The sequence below is a fragment of the Tupaia chinensis genome, unplaced genomic scaffold (assembly GCF_000334495.1).
Source record: "Tupaia chinensis unplaced genomic scaffold, TupChi_1.0 Scaffold144232_1, whole genome shotgun sequence".
In the NCBI taxonomy this organism is placed as follows: domain Eukaryota; kingdom Metazoa; phylum Chordata; class Mammalia; order Scandentia; family Tupaiidae; genus Tupaia; species Tupaia belangeri.
This window is the reverse complement of record NW_006204090.1, coordinates 434095-440089: the sequence shown is the minus strand read 5'-3', so window position 1 is coordinate 440089 and position 5995 is coordinate 434095. Positions and strand designations below refer to the sequence as shown.

The 5995-nt window shown below is 36.4% G+C and overlaps 1 pseudogene; it reads right to left on the bottom strand.

The window, feature by feature from the left end:
* Positions 1-1661: 1661 nt before the first annotated feature.
* Positions 1662-1973, bottom strand: LOC102485015 (thymosin beta-10 pseudogene; annotated as a pseudogene).
* Between the last annotated feature and the right edge of the window lie 4022 nt (positions 1974-5995).

Here is a 5995-nt window from a genome sequence, read left to right as displayed (position 1 = left end):
TCATTATCCACACAACCTCATCATCATCCCTTCAAAGACTAAGAAGCAACATTTGAAGACATGAAGAAAATGAGGCAAGGCATTGTGCGCATATGTAGTAGAGATGGATTCCAAAACTAACATTAAAACTCTGAAATTCAGCTTCCCTTCATCATTACAATAGAAACAAGACCAGCAGGTAGCAAGGAAGTTAAGGCAGCTGAATCCCACATGGCTCATTCTGTGGTTCACGTCCTGGACCTGGTGGCTTGAAAAATCATGCTGGGCAAGGGTTCATGTGTGCCCAAAGTCCTGAGAGAAGATGGAGGAGAAGAGACAACAGCATGGCCATCCCACCTGGGGATATGATTTCTCACGTCACCTCTTTCTCTCTGTCTCTCTCTGGAGAGTGCCTGTGCTGTATAACAGAAACAAAACAAAATAAAACAAAAAAAAGAATAGGCACACATTTTCCATTGAGTTGTGTTTTGGGAATCAGAACATGAAAGAGAAGGGAGGCAGAAGTGAAAACCAAAAAACTAAAATCAACAGAAGGCCAGAAAACTAGCATGGTCTTTAAAGAAGCTCACTTCACTTTCCTATAAATTAGTTTCATATTTTTAGACACTGACTAGATTGGACTATAATATTTTCTCTAAACTTGTGTGCCCTAATAAGAATTTCTTACTGAATTTATTTTTGTTGAGATCTGATTAAAAGTAGAGGAATAGGAAAATGATGAACTTCTGTAGCATCAAGCTAGATGAAATGTGATAAAAGATGAAGAGAATAAAACCTATCATTTGCAATGCAATGCTATAAAAGGTAAGATTGTTAATTAATTTATGACCTATGTTTTATAAACCTTTAATTTCTATCCAAAGTAAATTGCAATCAGATTTTGAAAGAACTGGAGGTGAGGAAGATAGAAGTGAATAATCCAGAGAACTTGCAACTGGAGAGCAAGAAAGGAAGCCAACATAATATCTTAAAGGTATGTATAGAATTAATAGTGAATAATTGTAAATTTTGTTCAGTCGGATTTATCAAGTTTTTCTTTACGATTTACCTAACACACCTTTTAATACCTTAATTGTATTAACAACATTTATTATTTGTGAACCCTTTGGAATACTGTAGATGTACTGCTCTTGTAAATGAGATGTATTACATTTAATGTTATATTAAAATGCTTGTTACTGGTGAATAGGAAAAATACTGACTTTTTATGTGCAAACTAACATGTATGTATATATAGACATTTGTGTAAACTCTAATCAAATATATTTCTCAATATTTGGCAACTATCATTATTATGCAGTTTTTCAGAAATATTTATGATTTAGATCAATTGTTTTTAAATTGTTGCCATAGGACATGTATGCTTGTTAGAGAGAGACAGAAAGGGAAAGTGAGAAATCACCCCTTATCCCCTGGGGGAGGGGGGTGATGCACAGGCCACAATACCTATTCCTCCATCCTCTTCTTGGGATTTTGGGCATGCACACACATATGACCTATGTGATGATTTTTTTTTTTTTTTTTGCCACGAGGTGTGTTTTATTTTCATTAATCATACAAATAATTTTCTATAATACCCCAGGGCACACTGGAGAATTTGGCAGTCCGATGGGGGGGGAGTCCCCTCAAAGACCCACAGGCCTATGACATCGGCGCAGAGTGCCCGAGGGGTTCACAGTGCAGCTTGTGGCTCGTGTCCATCTTGCAGGTGGCTCTTCCTCCACGTCACGACTGGGGGCTCGAAGATGACAGGGCGTGGAATCCTCCAGGCGCTTAGGAAATTTCCCTCCGCTTCTCCTACTCAATGGTCTCTTTGGTCGGCAGGTGTTCTCCTGCGTCTCCATCTTCTTCAGCTTGGCCTTATCGAAGCTGGCGATTTCCCCCATGTCCGGTTTGTCTGCCATTTTCTTGAAACGGTCCGCGGCGTCTCGCTCCGAGCCCGGCTCCTCGTATTCCCACTCGCAAAGCTGCAGCAAGAGCGACCTATGTGATTTTCAAGCCACCAATTCCAGGACTTGAACCATGATCAGTCATGTGGAAGTCCAGCGTCATAACCACCATGCCACTTGCTGTACCTATAGATCAATATTTTTAAAACATGATCATTTTGTATCTGTTGTGTCACATCAGTTATCTCTTAAATTAAAAACCAAACATAAGTGCCACTGTCCCCATTTTACAGATAAAAGGCACTTAGTGTAAAAGAGCATCTAAGTTCACAAAGTATATACAGAGACATTTTAGGATTTATATCTGAGCTTTCTTTACTTTTTTTTTAAGAATTATTTATTTAATTTTATTTATTCGTTTATTTAGTTTTACCAGAGAAAGACACTTTAATTTTATTTATTCATTCATTTAGTTTTACCAGAGAAAGACACAGCGAGAGAGAAAATGAGAAAGCAAGCCACCTGGTCCAGGACTCCAACCATGGTCAGCCATGTGGGAGTGTCCAGCACCTTAGCCACCATGCCACCTCCTGGTCCCCAATCTGAGTTTTCTTAGTTCTTACCCTTCATCTGCAGGTTGAAAGGAACATTAAACAGAATAGTAATCTCTCTGGTATTCAAAGTAAGAATGACTACTTTGCAATGAAAACAGGCATAAGAAGCAGGAAGACATAGGTATACACTCCCATACTCTGGTCTTCCTTTAGACACCACAGCTGGAGCATCTAGAGCCAAATGATCAGTCAACCAAGAGTGTGAGATTTGTGTAGCAATCACTGATTTTTCCATTGAGGGTTTCAAAACAATGTTAATCATAAAAATAATTAGACAACTTGTACAAATTTTGGGTTTGTTACTAACTCCAATTTTGAACATGTATTTTATTTATTGTTTTAAATGTTCATTGAATCTTAATCGGCAACATGGATCATAATAGCTCACTTTAACTATTATATAATTGTCAGCATTTTTTAATAATTATTTTATTTAACTTCATTTACTTATTTTAGTTTGATCAGAGAGGTACAGAGGACGAGAGAGAGAAAGCAAGAAAGGAAGCTCCAGGTCTGGGACTTGAACCACGATCAGCCATGTGAGAGTCCAGTTCCCTTAACCACCATACCACTTGCTTGCCCAGCAGTATTTCTTGAAAATGAAAATGTTTCGGTAAGAGTGGTGGCAAGAGTCTACTTAAAGCTAAATATTCCTATATTGGTTTTCACAATTGCATTTTTTGTTGCAATTATTGCAAAATATTATCTGTCACATTGCATTCTCAGGGATGATATAGCCATACGGGTATAGCTAAAGAAAGTTTTCAGATTCTTACTATATACCTGAGTGCTGAAACATCACAACAAGATATACAGGATAACTTTCATTTTTTGCTGGCACCTCTTTGAGGCACAATATTTTCAAAAGATTTAAACCTAGTGGAGTATTTCCACAAAAGTTCATGACCACAAGGAGAAACTCATTCATCATTACTTATTGTGTGTCGTTCCCCTTGTCGTTCTCAAACTGTTCATTAAAGAAGTTTAGAACAGACTTTGGATTTCAGAAGACACCTGCAGATTTCCCTGAAGTCTGAACACAGGGATGAATAGTCAGCTAGGTCACCGCTCATCTCGTACTGAAGCAATACAACAATTACAGCCCAGTAAGAGAAAGGTGGGCAATCCTCCCCAATGCAAATAAACATATTTATAATATTATCACTGCATTTACAGATTCATTCTATGATGGCAAAAAAGTTATTTTGCTTATAATAAATTGTACATGTTTATTGAAATACCATTGTAAACACATTTATTTTGCTTTTTGTTCTGTCATTTTCCCCTCATAAACTAAGAAATTTAACTTGGCTACAATTAAAAATGAACAAACAGTAGCTCATCTAATTCATTTGGTTAATTCATCTTTTTTTGTCCTTTTAGGTAATTTGCTGCTTTCATTGCTTCAATATATTACAGAAGTTTATGTAGCAGAACTTGGTTAATACCAATGCTATATTTCAAAGTATTTAATTGAAGCTTCATTAGACTGGCCCTTGAGTAGTTCCCCATCAGCTACAACTGTTGAAATTTACACACTGGATAAAAATCAGGCATAGCTGACGTTGTGCTGATTTAATAAAAGAAAAAAATATATTTTCAAAAGCTCAGCCCTTCTCCCAAATGACTGAAACACAGTCTTTCAGAGAGGGGGAAAAACAAAACAGACAACAACAACAACAACAAAACAATGGGAAACCTCTCACCTGGATAGCATTTTGTCTGATGACACTGAGGACACAATTTCTATCTTATTTATGTATTGTTCCAATGTAACTACTCTTTTCAACTTACTGGTTAGCTTTCAAAAATGTATCTAAGCATACGTAAGCACAGACATTTAAAATACACCATGTCCTTCCTTTACACAAAAGGAGGCATTATGTGCATATTGTTGGTTATCTTATAGTTTATGTTAATATTTTATTAATCGTTAAATATACCACCCACAGAAGTATATAAAACATTAGCGTACAGATAGGAATTATTGTAAAATGAAGCACAGTGCCATTGCTCCCCACTTCAATACATAGAACATTGCCCCTCCACACACACACACACACACACACACACACACACACACACACAAAGAAAACCTTTGCAAATAAACACACACACACACACACATACACAAAACCTTTGCAAATAAAATTGCAATCTTCTATCGATGGACATCAAAGAGCTTAATTTTATTATATTCATTTCTTAATTTACTTCCTTTGTCACCTATATATAATAACTAAATTCTCTGGTTTAGTTTTCCTTACTTTTGAATTTTATTTAAAGTATTCGTGGGTGAGTAGTTGGCTCAGAGCTTAAGGTGCTGGGTGCCACATGGCTAACTACATGGTTCAAGTACTAGACCCTGTGGCTTGACTAACACACCAAGTGTGTATGCATCTATACCAAAAATTCTGTGAAGAGAATGTAAAAAATGGATTATGGCATGGGCATCCCTCCTGGGGAGTGATTTCCCATTCTCTCTGTCTCTCAAGCAAGCACGTGCACTCCACAGCAAAGTAAAAAAATAAGAAGAAAAACCCTACAACAGCAAAATTTTATTTGGTGTATTTCTGATATAAGCACATTCTGATTCAAGCAGATTTTGTGTAGCTGTAGTTCATTTTTTTTGTAGGAAAAAAAAAGGGTGCGTACGCTCACTAAACCCTACAACAGCAAAATTTTATTTGGTGTATTTCTGATATAAGCACATTCTGATTCAAGCAGATTTTGTGTAGCTGGAGTTCCTTTTTTTTGTAGGAAAAAAAAGGGTGCGTACGCTCACCAGAAAGACAGAGAGAGAGACAGAGAGACAGAAAGTGAGAAATCGTCCGCCTAGAGAGTATGGTCATGCCACAATTCCTTCTCCTCCATTCTCCTCTTGGGATCTTGGGTACGCATACACGCATGTCCAGTATGAGTTTAAGCCTCTGGGTCCGGGACTCGAACCATGGTCGACTATATGGGAGTCCAATGACATAGCCATTACGCCAGCTGCTGGTCCCAGCTATAGTTATTTTCTTTGATGTATAGCATTCTGGTTAAAACACAGAACATTATTTACTCGTTCTTTTGGTTGGAACATAATTGAACAATTTTCCAAAATTGACATTATGTATAGTATATAATATTGCTCTGTACTTTGCATTTAAAATTTACATGTCTTGAGAAATCTTTTTCATATCCATATTTTGTGTATATCATATATGTACTATACATACTATATTTACATATAAATGTTACACTTATTTCATACATTATGTGTGTGTATTAATCACACAACTCCTTTCTCTAACAAAAACAGATTTTTTAAATGGTTTCATGTGTTTCATTTTGTGGCTATATACTGTTTTTAACCCTTCTTTTATTGAAGAGTATGTATGTTGTATTAGTCTTTTGGTATTACAAGTGATTCAACTACACATCCTATTACATTTGTCTTTGCACACACATATACTGGTGTATCTAGAGAATAGATATTTACTAATAAAA